Source organism: Papio anubis, chromosome 9 (genome assembly GCF_008728515.1).
Source record: "Papio anubis isolate 15944 chromosome 9, Panubis1.0, whole genome shotgun sequence".
NCBI lineage: Eukaryota > Metazoa > Chordata > Mammalia > Primates > Cercopithecidae > Papio > Papio anubis.
In genome coordinates, this window is record NC_044984.1 from 55,886,923 (window position 1) to 55,902,414 (window position 15,492).

Here is a 15,492-nt window from a genome sequence, read left to right on the forward strand (position 1 = left end):
ATAAGGAAAAGTCTGCTGATAAAGGCTGAAAATATCTAAAGTGATGATAGATGTCTTTACATGTTTATCACATCGAGGAATTTTCTAAATTTTTACATAATTTAAACAGGTAGAATTAAAAGTGTTATATCTAAAATACAATAGTTTGATCATAGCTAAACTAATCATGTTGTTATTAACCATGTTGTTTCATTTTCATTTTTCTTAACATAATTCTGATTCCTACTTAAAATAATTGTAAATTAACAGTGAAAAGAAGACTTTAGATTTGTATAATGCTTCACAATTTACAAGACATTACTCATACATTATCTTATTTTATCCTCCCAACAAGTATGTGAGGTAAGTGTTATTTCCATTTTAGATTATATGTAAATTGATGGTCATCTAGTTCGTTTATGTATAAGCCAGGGTTTCTTTCTCGTTTATATGAAAAAGTCCCTTAATACTATTGTTTCACTGTGACTATATTTTTTGATACTTCAATGTAAATAAATGATGCGGAAGCTGATTAAATATAAAATTCTCAGAATTTTAAGAAAATGAATATATGTAACTTATAACATTGGATTTCAAATAAATTTTATTTGTTGAAATATTAGACTTACAGCACAGAGCTGTTACTTTTTTTTTTTTTTCTTTTTTTTTTTTTTTGAGACGAAGTCTTGCTCTTGTCCCCCAGGCCGGAGTGCAATGGCGCGATCCAGCACACTGCAACCTCCACCTTCCTGGTTCAAGCGATTCTCCTGTCTCAGCCTCCCGAGTAGCTGGGATTACAGGGGCCTGCCACCACGCCCAGCTGATTTTTGTATTTTTAATAGAGACGGGGTTTCACCGTGTTGGCCAGACTGGTCTCGAACTCCTGACCTCAGGTAATCCGCCCGCCTCGGCCTCCCAAAGTGCTGGGATTACAGGCGGGAGCCACCGTGCCCGGCCTACCTATTTTTATAAATACAATATTTTGTTATTTAAGAAGGTGGACTAACAAATTCTGGAAATTTTGGATACTTCCTTTGCTCTTTTTTAATGCAACACTTCCACATATATTGCAATGCAACTTTCCACACACTGAAAATAAATAACTTTATGGTGTGGGAAATTGTAATCCTCTTAACAAATAGAGAAGAATTAAGCATCAGTAAACATTATTAATTTATACCACAAACCCATTAGGAATTTTAAACAAATTTATACTTTAAATATAATCACCAAAAATTTTTTAAAGCACATGAAATTTTCATTGAAAGTAGACAGAGGTAAAATCATTAGGTAAACATATTCAGTATCACTCAACAAAAATAATTTTCATGTCTTTATTTTTTTGGTTATTATATGTATATGTTCCTCCAAAATCAGTTTTGAACAAAATACTTACATTCTTGACACTATTGGTACCCCACTCTTTAAAATGGATAATCTAAGTAATCTTATAAAATATTCTTTCATAAAAACAAAGTCATAGCTACTGAAATATTTTGCAGGAATTCTGACTGCTCATACCTATTTAACTCAAAATATAAATTAATTATAGAAATAAGTGTTGTAAACACAGTTCTTAGTGCTAGAAGTAGAGAATGATGTGATACTAAAAGAGCAATAAAGATGAAAAGAAATATAAATTTTTCTGTGTATATGCTTGCACATGTGGGTCTTATTTTATTTTTTCTCTATTTATTTCCCCATTTCTGGAATAGTGTGAAATCTCTCTTTCCCAAATGGCCACATTAACAAAATATAGTGGACCTGATACCAGTTTTAGGAGAAAAGTCATCTGATTAGAGTAATTCATACTAAAGTGTACATGATTAATATTATCATGGCCTATAAGATATATTTATATTCTTATAGGAAAATCTCTTAACATAAGTAATTTCTTAATTATTGAATTCTTTCAAATGAATAACAAGGTGACATTTAATTTTAATTTTTAATGACTTTATATTTTGAGAGAAGTTTTAGGTTCTCAGCAAAATTAAGAGGAAGAGATTTCTCATATACCCTCTGTCCCACAGAAACATACTGTCTATCAACATCTCTCATCAGAGTGGTACATGGTTAAAACTGATGAGCCTACATTGACACATCATTATCACCCAAAGGCCATATTTACATTAGGATTCATTCTTGGTGTCATCTATTTTATAAGTTTGCACAAATGTATAATGATATGTATCCACCATTATGGTGATCATACAGAGTCATTTCACTGTCCTAAAAATCTCCTATGCCTCACTATTTATCCTTCCCTCCCCCTAAGCCCTAGCAACCACTGATCTTTTATTGTCTTCACAGTTTGGCCTTTTTCAAAATGTCATCTAATTGGAATCATATGGTATCTCACATTTTCAGTTTGACTTCTCTCACTTGGTAATATGCATTTAAACTTCTCCCTTGACTTTTCCTAGTTTGGTGGCTCACACCTTTTTAACCCCAAACAATATGACGTTGTCTGGATGTCCTACAGCTTATGTGTCCGGTCACATACTCCAGGATATCTTGGTTGCTTCCAGATTTTGGCAATTAGGAATAAAGCTGCTATAAAAAGCTGTGTGCAGGTTTTTGTGTGAACATAAGTTTTCAGCTCCTTTGGGTAAATATCAAGAAACAGAGCTGTTGAATTTTATGGTAAGAATTATTAGTTTTATGAGAAACTGCCAAAGTGTCTTCCAAAGTGGCCACTCCGTTTTGCATTACCGCCAATGAGCAAGAGTCCCTGTTGTTCCACAATTGTCACCAGCATTTGGTGTTGTCAGTGTTACACATTTTGGCCATTCTCGTAGGTGTGTAGTGATATGACAATATTTAAGGCAATATGAGAGACAAATGTATATATGGGTTAATAATTAAAACCAAAAATATATAATAGTTCCTGTGTGTAGAATTTTGAGGTCAATTGTCCTTGACTCTTTCAGTTTTTAATTTTTCCCCCTTCCTTGCTTTTGACCACACAGAATATCATTAAGATTTCTTTCCAGTTTTCAGGACAAGAACAACTCTCATTTTGGCATTGGTAAAATGACTTACAAAGACTTACAATGTGTAATTGCTTATAAGTTTTTCAGCTTGAATGTTTGGTCTTGGCCAGTCAGCCAATTGTTGCTCAACCTTGGAAGATTCATAGAACTTCATTAAGGAGTTTTCGCTTCTGTTATAAAGAAAATAGGGGTGGGTGTGGTGACTTATGCCTGTAATCCCAGTGCTTTGGAAGGCCGAAGTGGGAGGATCACTTGAGCCCAAGAGTTTGAGGTTAGAGTGAGCTATGATCATGTCACTGCACTGTAGCCTGAGTGACAAAGCAATACCTTGTCTTAAAAAAAAATTTAGATCATACTCTTTTTGCCAAAATATAAAATAATAAAAATAATAAAAGAAAATAGGGCTAATCTATTTTACAGGCATGGACCACAGTAAATATGCTTATCATTTTTTATTGTGAAATGTGCTGAGAATTTACATAAATAGCCTTTAGAAAGTATGAAGAACATTTATTATAGGATAGCTGAATTATTTGGAATGTTAACTACAGAACAAAGCACAAGCAAGGCTTTTCCAATAAATGCCTTAGGAATCTTGGTGGTTCACAGCTGATTATCGCTATTTGATTTAGGAGAGGTCGGGTATCTTACAATTGTGATATAGGCACTACCATAAAGGTCAATGAGTAATATTTATGTGAAGTTACTGAAGGAGCCCTTAACTTTGTAGAAATATTTTGCCTAAAGCATTTGTTTACATAAAAGAAGCATTTGCAGTGTGCAATCTTTGCTACTAGAGATAATGTTGAAGACTAAATTCTGCATGAATGCACTAAAAAATTGATAATAAAAACAATTTACTAAGCATTAGTATAATCCTAGGATCACACTAGCTGCCTGCTAGTCTTTTAAAAAATCTCTATTTTTAAAAGTGAAAACCACTTATTCTCTAAATTAAATGCCTCTATATCTTGCAACAACATCCTATTTCTATATTCATTTGGCTTTGGATTTTTCTTGAAATGTTATAATGTTAAATTAATTTATATGCTATTGTTTAACCCAAAAAATATTCTCACTGATAAGTGCCATTATTTTATAATGGTAAAATTAGGCGATTTTCCTTATACAGTAATAAGAGTTGTTTTAGTTACATGATGCTACAATGAAAATAGCATACTTAAAAATGATTTATATCTCTTTAACTGAATCCAGTGAAAAGAAATCATTGTGATTAAAGTTTCATCTCTTTGCAATTGCCATGAACTAAAGCCAATAGCTGTTGGCTGTCAGGTACTGCCAATGTCAGTAATCAATTCAATGGATTTTTAAGAATAATCAATAGGTTTTGTAACAATGCAAATTATCTAATAGGTTTTTGTTTTTGATAACTAAACAAATAATCTATTGACTTTTTTCCTTTTTACCTTTTGTTACTTTTGCTTAACATCAAATAATATGTTAGTACAGACTTCTTTCACACATTTCATTAGCAGCAAGTTGGCATGCCCTTTAAATCTAAATTGGAGAAAACATCTTTAAAATTAGGTATATTTTTATTATTTATGAATATTATATTAACAAGATTCTTAAGTTAATTAATATCTAGTATCTTTTTTGAGTAGCAAGGTAATCACAATCATTGTATGGCGTGTGTGTGTGTGTGTGTGTATGTGTGTGGTATATTTTAGTGGCCCTGATGTAACAAGCAAAAAGTGTTCATATTTAGGAAAATGTTAAATTCTGTATAGCAATTGTGTAGTGGCATAAGTGGTAAGGTTTGCACTTTTAGTTAGTACACACTAAGCATCTTATATCAAATATTAGTAGCATGGATAACAATATTAAAACTATTCTAAGTTTGTAAATAGGTTCCAGTGGACACTCTCTAATTATAAAACCCTTTGATAAGAAGTTTATTTCCCCCAAACTGTGCCTTAACAAAACAACCTCATCAAATAAACATATCAATCTTAAGTGTATGAAGTCAGTTCCTACTACAAAAGTTCTGGGTACATTGCAAAAGTGACTAACAGTGTTTTGAGGAGAATTTCTGATTAACAACAACAACAAGTCTTTGGGACCTAAATGCATGAACCACCTAGTCAAAATACTAAGACCACTAGAGCTGGGAAAAAAGTAAAAAAAAAAAAAAAAAAATTTACTACTTGCCTGGCAAGGTAGTGCTGCATGACCCAAAAGAAAATTTAAAAAGGCTCTCAGGATTATAAGTAGAAACACTTAACATAGCTTGAAAAGAAAAAGTATACGGAAAGGATTGTAAATTTTTCTTTAGGACCAGTCACTGTACTACTTTATGAATAAAAATGCATATTTCTCACACTGGTTGGAATACATTGCCTAGAGCTCCTGTGAGCTCAAGGTCACACAGCAGGCATACTCTGACATACATGCCTGAAGACTGAAGAGCTTTTCTTTAACAGATTTCCTGATGCGAACAAATATAATTTCATACTCAAGGAAAGAAGGATGAAAATTAAGAAAGGACCTTCAAGTGATTTTCTGGTTTTAGTAACCGACATCAAGAAAGAGTACATAAAGCATAAGTCTACACTCATTGGCACTGCTTGGGAAATTTTAACAAAGAGAATTGCCTTGGGACATCCTCCAGATTAAGAAATAGTCTATTACCAACAAAAATTCCCCCACAAGCCCCCCCAAGTCACTAGCACCTAAAGGTAACTACTAATCTGACTCATTTCATCATACATAAGTTTTGTCTTTGCTTGGTCTTCATATAAATAGAATTATGAAACGTATTATCTTTGTGCCTGGCTTCTGTTTCTCAACAATATGCCTCTGAGACTTAACCATATTATTGCATATAGCGGTAGTCTATTCTTTTGCATTACTGTTGAATATCTCTTTGTATGAATATACCACAATAATTTTATCTACTTTTACCATCCACAAGGACATAATAATATCCTTAGAGTTTCTTCTAAAAGGTGTGTTATTTTATATTTTATAATTCATATGGAATTGATATTTTTATATGATGGAGGGCCAAGATTATCTCTTGTTCTTGTACGAATAGCCAAGTGATTCAGTGTTATTTACTGAAAAGATCCCCATTTCTCCACTGCTCAGGACTGCTACCTTTGTCATAAATCAAGTACTCACGTAAGTATGCGTATGTTTTTGTGTCTCTATTCTGCTTTATTACTCTGTTTGTGTCTCTGTGGTAAAAAACAGGATCTCAGCTGAGTGCACTGGCTCATGCCTGTAATCCTAACACTCTGGGAGGCTGAGGTGGGAAAATTGTTTGAGGCCAGGAGTTTGGGACCCACCTGGACAAAATACAGAAACCCCATCTCTAGAAAGAAAAGAAAGAAAATGTGATCTATTAATCATTACACCTTTATAATAAGTCTTTCTAGGAATGTTGCTTGTCCAGGTAGACTTTGCTACTTTAAAACTGTCTTAATTATTGTTGCTAATTTCATTTCCATATAAATTTTAAAATAATCTAGGCAACTGCCCCCTTAAATTACATTTTTTGATATTTTAATTGAGTTTGCCTGCACAGTTTCTGCCCAATAAATTTTTGTTGAATGAACGAATGAGCAGGATAGCATAATAAAGATTTTTTAAAGTCTTCCTGTACAGCCTTCTTATACGAAATATTCTCTGCAGCACCAAAATGGGGTCGGAAAAATAAATACCCTTATAATCATCCAACAGAATTCATTTTATTCCCTTAGTATATACTATTAGAACATAATTCAATGTCAGGCACTGTGCTGGTCACTGGGTACATAATGTGAACTAGATTTAGTTTGAGATTTGAAATCAATCTCAAAAGAAGAACCAATATTAAATTATGTACTATTACTGTCATTACTGTACAATATCAACAAAGTTGTTTTATTTCTTTAAAATGTGTTATTTTCCCCTTTTTCTAATTTTTAATTATTAATAGCTTAATTGCTACCCTTCTTTACTTTTTAAAAAATAAGTTTTTGTTTTGTTTTGTTTTGTTTTTGAGACAGAGTCTTGCTCTGTCACCCAGGCTGGAGTGCACTGGCCTGATCTTGGCTCACTGCAACTTCTGCCCCTGGGGCTCCAGTGATCCTCCCACCTCAGCCTCCCGAGTAGCTGGGACCACAGGCACTGGCCATCACACTTGGCTAGTTTTTGTATTTTTAGTAGAGATGGGGGTCTCACCATGTTTCCCAGGCTGGTCTCGAATTCCTGAGGTCAAGTGATCTGCCCACCTCGCCCTCCCAAAGTGCTGGAATTACAGGCCTGAGCCACCACATCCAGCCAAATAAATACATTTTTAAAGAGGAAAAACAATGTATAGAACCTGGTAATAATCTGAGACAAATGGTCTTGCAAAAAAGAAGCCTGAAAATTAATTATATAAGCAAAATTCTACCATGTAGTATATGGTTTCTTTCTAAAATTATTTCATAAGGAGGAAATAAATAATTTGATAAGCCACACCATATGAAGTGTCAATACGTCCACAATCTTGTTGTTTGGTAACTTGTAGTGACTTTGATTATTACTTTTATAACTACCAGAGGATAGAATTGGCAACGGCTGGGAAGTTTTGTTTCCTCTGGATTTTCCAGGTTAAGTGTACAGAAAGAAAACACACATTGTCAAAGTAACTGATACACAATGGTACTGAAAGACAGAATAAAACTAAACACAACAAAACTCATTGTATCCCTAATAATTGGGAATGCTGATATAGGGGATATAGGTATAGAGGTCTACAAAAAGAATTTGACAATTACTGAGGTATCGAATAACCATTCTGTGTAAAATTAAAATTAAAATTAAAATTAAAAAAAGCAAATTCATGACAGGGCTAACAAAATCAAGAGCGCTGAAGCTGTCCATTGGAGCATAACCATATACTTACAGGTTTCTGTGACAAATTTATGGAGAGTATTTTTTTCCTATTCCTTAGTAGATAAGAAGTAAAGGACATTCTTTAAAAGTTAATTTTGGAGAGTATGACAGTAAGAAAGCATACTCTTTCCAACTAATTGGAAACTTTAATAATAATATATTTTTGAAGACATATAAATACATGTTACTTCCTGAATTGTTCTAAAATGAAATTATGTGGCCTGGTGCAGTGGCTTATGCCTGTTCTCCCAACAGTTTGGGAGGCTGACGAAGGCAGATCACTTGAGTCCAGGGGTTCAAGACCAGCCTGGCCAACATGGCAAAAGCCTGTCTCCACTAAAAATACAAAAAATTAGTCAGGAGGGTGATGCACACCTGTAGTCCCAGCTACTTGGGAGGATGAGGCACACAAATCACTTCAACCCGACTTGAGAAGTGGAAATTGAAGTGAACTGAGATCACTCCACTGCACTCCATGCTAGGCAACAGAGTGAGACAAGGAAGGGAAGGGAGGGGAGGGAAGGGGAAGGAAGGGGAAGGGAGGGGAAGGGAGGGGAGGGGAGAGGAAGGAAGGGGAAAGGAGGGGAAGGAATGGGAGGGGAAGTGAGGGGAGGGGAGGGGAAGGGAGGGGAGGGAAGGGAAGGGCAATAATTTTACAGCAGTTTTTTTTTTTGAGATTTAGCAAATCTGCAAGTGAATTTACTATTTCAAGACTAAGACAACATTCTCAACAACAAAAGAATAATCCAAATGAAACAGTATAGAAATTCATATGTGTTTGTATACACACGTGTATGTATACATTTATTTTTTAAAGCTCTGTGTTTGTGTGGTATTTGGTACTTTGTTTTGTGAATGAAAACGCGTGGTGTACACACTGACTAACAATGATTTATTATCTTTCCAAGTGTACTCGGATCTAATATGAAAATATTTTAATCCTGGATCATTCAGAATTAAAATAGGGCCTTGCTGTATAAGATGAAAAATATTTAGTTCCCACAGCCAAATATTTACATTAGACAGTTTTCAAACAATAATAGGTAAAAATTGATATATTTTTGACCTCATGTTGAGGATTTCCTGTTTATGGAGACAATATTTATGTGTGTGTCAAATAAGCCTAAGGAAAACTTTTCAAGATTGAGAAACAAAGAGTTTATTTAAATTCTGACATAGCTAACATAGTACAAAATTTTAAGTGTTTTATTGAATTAAATAAATCGGATGCATCAATTTTGACATGTTATTTTTCTATTTCAAAAGCTAAATTCTTGGAAATTATGACAAGATATGATATGAGATTATAGGCTATGAAAAATGGTAAGTAAATTATTGCTCCCCAAAGGTAAGAAAACGTAAATGTTTATACAGACATCCTGTCAATGCCACACCAGAAAAAAAAAAAAAAAAAAAAAAAGGGACAGGTAGAGGTTCCACAGATTCTTTGTGATTTCAACTTCTCAACTTCTCATGGAAGTTACTACATACTCCCCCTTTTTCCTAAAGGAATTTTAGTTCCTCTAACCATATCTTCTCAAATAATAGTGCCAGTGTTTTTGGGCTTCAGATAATCTGTGCCCATAGGAAATTGAATAAAATAATAACTCTGAATGGAGCCTTTATTCCAGAAGGCCAGTATGATAGTCTTCTATTGTCATTCATCAGAGAATACTTTCATGCCTCTAAAAACACTCAACCTTCTTGCTGGAATGCCATTCATACCTTGATTTTCACTGGCATTATAAAAGGCTCTTTTTACCCCCATCCACCATAAATCATGTTCATTTGCTGCACTGTATCAAAATGGCAACTTCCATCTATTGCTGGAGTATAACTTCAGAAGAGCAAAGATCATCTGTTTTCGTTTTCACTTCTGTATTCTCAGTGTTATCCCAACATATAGAAAATAAATAAGCTTTTGTTTCAATAAATTTTAAATGATTAGATAAATGGAAATTTTGATAAAGTGCTTAAATATGTTTGTTATTGAGTATCCAAAGAGATATAGTTCTTGCTTAAGAAAATTAAAATTTTGAAGATGCAGGGAAGAGAGAAGGTTAGTGTTCTTAATCTCAAACAAGCTCTTGCAATTGCAATCAATAAAAAGACAAATAAATGAACAGAAAAAAATGGACAAAGAACATAATTATGTAGTTCCCTTATAAAAAAAATTTTATAATGGTAAATATTTATAATGTCTTTATTGTGTCTTGGGAACTACAAAAATGATTTACAAATATTAACCTGTTTAATCCTCACAAAAGCAAGTTGTAGATAATATCACTATCATCCCATTTTATGCAGGAAGAAAGTGAGGTGCAGAGAAGTTTCTTGGATGTGGTCACACTGCTATTAAATGCTGGAGTTGAGATTTAGACAGTCTGGCTCCAAATCCTGAACATTTAACCACTATTCTGCATTGCTCTAAAAACAATATAAACAAGAAAAAATGGTCTATCTTGCTAAAAAAAAGGAAATCAAACAAGAATTGGTGACACATTTCAACTCAATCTAACAGAATTGTAAAGACCAACAAATAGGTGGTCCGTATACTGTGGCCAGAAGTGTAAATTGGAGGGCAATTTGGCAACATCTGTCAGATGTACTATCATACGTGTACAAAGAGACATACATAAGGAAGTTTAAGACAGAATTGGATAAGTAAAAAATCTGAAAATTACCTAAATCCAAAGGAAAGGTTTCTGGTTACACGTATGCTACTATATCCACACAATGAAATAATGGCAGCTGTTAAGAAATACCAAAGCGGGTATGCAGATACATACTGATATGAAAAGTTATCTTTGGTATGATTTCAACTAAAAAAAAAACCATCAACTTACTTACAACAATATATTTTTAAAGTTTATGTTAATGTTATATCTTAATATGTATCCTTTATGTATATTTAAATCTCTGCAAGGATATGCATTAAAATATTAGCAGTGATTATATGAATAAAATTGAATTGGGGTGCTGAAAGAAGATAGATTTGGGGAACTTTTAGTTTTTAAAATGTACCTTTCTATGCTAAATTTATTTTAATGAGTATACATCACTTTAATATTATAAATAATTAGATAATGATGTGATGTAAACCTCTTACCATTTTTTTGTAAACATTAAAGTAATACACTGCCCAAAATAAACACAATGACATCCCCATGTGCAAGGGAGACCCAGATCCAAGCTACCCATCCCCAGTAGGGCTCTTCCATTCAGAAATTTGGAGTCTCGTATCTGTTTTGTCTGTTTTGGCCCCACTTAGATTCGTTAGAGAATGTCTCCTGGCAAACAAACTGATGATATCAGTCTTACAAAGAGATCCTCAGGGCTTTTCTTCATGTTACTTAGTGTGGCAATTCCACAAAACCACAGCATAGCATAAGTTTCTAAAATTGCTGTTAGCTTCCAAAGAGTGGGAGCTCAGGTGGCATTTTCTTTCCTTGTCTCCTGGTTCTACGTGTTAATGTAATATTATGTTTCCCTGGGGGACTGTTACAGGCCTACCATCTCTTTCTTGGGAACTTAAATGGATTGACCACATGTCATCAGACTCTCAACCCATACCATGTTTGCCGTTATCATCAGTAGTATTTAGTGCCCACAAAGAGGATACAAATGATGAAGCATTTAATAACCAAGCAAAAAGGCTTTTTTTTCCTCTACCTTTTACCAAGCCAAACCTTATCATTTATATACTACAAGCAGTTTTCTCCAATAAAAGAAAGTCAGCAAGCTAGAACATGGACCACATAAAAAGAAAGGTTTACACAGCTAAAATATACAGAAGAATAATTTGTTTTTCTTCATCTTTAGTTTCTGGAAGTTACACTTTCATAAGAAGTGTTGGTAACAACATATATAGCAAATACTAAAAGGATCGCAATACAATACAATTTGTAGACATGGCAAGAGATGAAGAGGAGGCATCATAATTTAAGGAGGGTGGAAGATTTTAGGGAAACAATTCACTATCTTGAAAACTGGTAAAATAAAAAAAAAAATCAAGGCTTTATCTTGCCATTCCTATAGTAACTTTACTATAGGATAACTAAATAATGGATACAAAGATATTATTGAATTAGCATATCCCCATTTTTCAACTTCCAGTATCTCAGGTTCTTCAATAGATACATTGTTAAAAGAGAAAAATAAATAACAATGCTTTTTAAATGGGCAACACTAAATTACAGTGTCCCAGATATTCTCTTGATTGACAAAATTGTAAGAAATGCAAAGCTGAGAACATTCAAAGAAATGGTTCATATTGGAGGTGGCAGATAGGCTAATTACCTTGATTTGTATCCTTATACATCGAATACACCTACTGAAATATCACTTTGTATCTGATGGATATGTACAATTATTAGGTGCCAACTAAAAATAAAAGGAAAAAAGTACAAAGTAAAGACAATAAATAAATTTTAAAAAATTGGAAAAAAAAAAAAAAAGAAATGCAAAGCTGATTAGTGTGTGAGTCAAATAGTAGTTACTTTTGAGGGATCAAAAGGGATATGATTGGGATGGAGCATATGGAAGAGTTTTTAAGATGAGACTGACAATATTCTATATTTTGGCCTGTGTGGTGGGTACAAAGGCATGTAACTTACACAATTGTGGTGAGTTTTTCGGATCTATGTTTCATCTTATAATGAAAAGGAAGAAAATATCTGTCTATGCTTTGATCCCACTCCCAGAGAGTCTTACTTTATTGGTGGAACAGAGATAGAGCATTGGAAGGTTTGTTAAATCTCCACAGGTGATTTTTAACATGTAAATATATTTTTTCTCTCCTGCTACAATGGGTTAAAAAAACATGAGATCTTTGAACTTGTGAAGCTTATAGCATATACCAAACCAAAAAGGGTATTTTGTGCCACATTAAGGCATTCAGATCAATATCAGAGGTATATCATGGAGGAGACGTACATGATTGTATTTATTTTTTTAAATAAAAACAACCATTCTCTTGTCACTGATTATTTCTGTATCAACCATGTAATATCTAGCATTTCCCAAAGTTATCTCCAGTATTTGCAGTTCCATGAAGCTAAAGACAAGTCTAATTTTGCTTTTTCTGTACTTTCAAATTTTCTTATGCTTAAAATACCTAAAGATGTTACATATTATATAAATTATGCTAAATATTACCATATATAATACTAATATAAATTTTCATTTATAGATTTATATTCTCTACTATAGACCCTTGTTAAATAAACCTCCTCCCACAATGACCAAGCTCTTATATTTCTTCAGTTTTTAGATTCCTTTTCTTGTATATGTTTGTTCTAACCTGAAAAATGTTTCCTTCTTCACCTTGTTTGAAATGTAAAATCTTCAATATTCTATTACCGCAGGTCTACCACAATGTATATTTTGTAAATGATCTAGGCCCCTTGATTCTCTTTTTTTGTCACTGTTCTTGTCCTTATTTATTGTCTTTTCTTTTGTTTATTTAGAACTTCCTTCAGAGGGTAGTTTAGAAAATGAAAATTAATTTCCATCCAAATCCAATTCTTTCATGCTTGTTACAATTTCCAATAAAAAGTCTGCTAGAACACAGAGTAGATAAAAATGTCTGCATTTCTGACCATAAATAAACAGGCTCTCTCTGTTTATACTAATGATAATGCTACATCATTGTAAGAGCCTGGATTTTTAGTTTTCTTAATGCATGTAACAGTTTTGCATTGTTATAATCGTATTTTCAAAGAAGTGGTCACCAGTAAAGATGTGATAAAACCCAGGCAATTAATTTGGTACCCTGGTCTAAACCAACAGATGATATGCAATTATACAGAATTGAGCTAGTTTATCTATCATCACTAATAAAACAACAGTTATGGACTATAAGGGTAAATATTTTAATATTTATTACCCTTTTATTTCAATTATAATAAGCCTATGATCCAAAATAGTCTACTCTAGCTTTAAACGACTTGTTACATTTTGCCATTTTTCTATAACCATCATCAACAATAACAACACCAAGAACTCCAGTAGATGCAATTTATTTTAGGAGGGCACAATCCAAAGCTAAAAACAACCCTCATGTGTCCTCACCACAGAGGCTAGCCACACACCTGCTGATACTGCAGCAAACTCCAAGCTTGTAAGTGAAAGTCTATTTTAACTCTCCACCACTCTTAAATTATATTGTATTGCTGCTCCTAAAACAGGATAAGAAACAGAAGAGAAATAAATGTTGTAAATGTCTTGATATTTATCTATATTTCCCAAAAACTTTAGTCATGAATCTTATTTTCTTTCTTTAAAATCTGATATTTAAGTTTAGAATGGTTACACCACGAACATATTTTCTAGCTAACTACTAAATATGTTTGGTGAAATACATTTTTATTCTTGACTACCAGTGAGTGCATTATAGTTAAAATCAATAGCCAGGAAGTACTAAAAAGACCATTATTTTTCAATCGCAATAGAATCTGTAATATTACATAAGTCCATCTTTGATTGGCTAAAGTTCCTAATTAATGATATTCTTTGTATCACATGAGCTCTGTAGTTCATAGCAAAATGCCCGGAAGAATCTAATCAAAATTACTACTTTGTCCTGCATAACCAAATGCATGGTTTGGGGTGAAGAAATTTTTAGCTGCTGAAGGTTATTTTTTCCAAATACTATTTTTAACATTAAAATCTTAGCTATAACACATAATTTTTTTTAGTAAATTGAATATATCAAGTATAATTTAACTTTATGAATATAAATAGTATCTCTACTATAGATATGTGATTACTTTAGAAGGTATAGAAGATTTATAAATCTGTTTGTTTCTGTAAATTCTCGTCTGTCTTTAGTATTTTTGTCCCTATAACTTTGAATTTGCCATTTGCTTGCTTCTCTGCAATCAAAGTAACTGAGATATTTACTAAAAATACAGATTTCTACCCTTGACCTTTTGAATCAGAATCTATGGATAAAAAGGGCAATATACTTCAATTATATCTTAAATATATTTCATTATACTTTTATTCAACCAAAGTCCATTCATAATAAAACAATGCTTGCAAATAGGAATTTTCTCTATACTGCTATGAATTTTAACCCTTAAAAAGAGAAGCAAGAACCACCTAAGAATTGTATATAAAGGGTGGATTGTGGGAAAGTAATGACATCCACAATAGATAAAGAAAAGCATTCCACCCTCAGGAGTGGCCAAGGGAAACTGAATCAAAGAAAATGAAAAGAGAAGACGCAGGTATAAAAGATTTGGGACCAAAAATGTTGACAGTTATTTGAGAGGGAAAATGGGAGGTCCCAACAAGAAAGGATTACCTCCATAGGGGCATATTTTTAGAAGAGAAAAACACAAATGTGTCCAGGAGCAGTAGCACATATGAGCTGTAGCACATACAGGCTCATGTCTGTAATCCCAGTGCTTTGGGAGCCCAAGGCAGAGGGATTGCTTGAGGATAGAAGTTTAAGACTAGCCTGGGCAACGTAGAGACCTCATCTCTACAAAAAATACAATAAATAAAAATTAGCCAGGTGTGATGCTGTGTGCCTGTGGTCCTAGCTACTCAGGAGGCTAAGGCGGGAGGATCCCTTTAGCCCAGGTGTTCAAGGTCACTGAGCCATGATTGTGCCACTGCACTT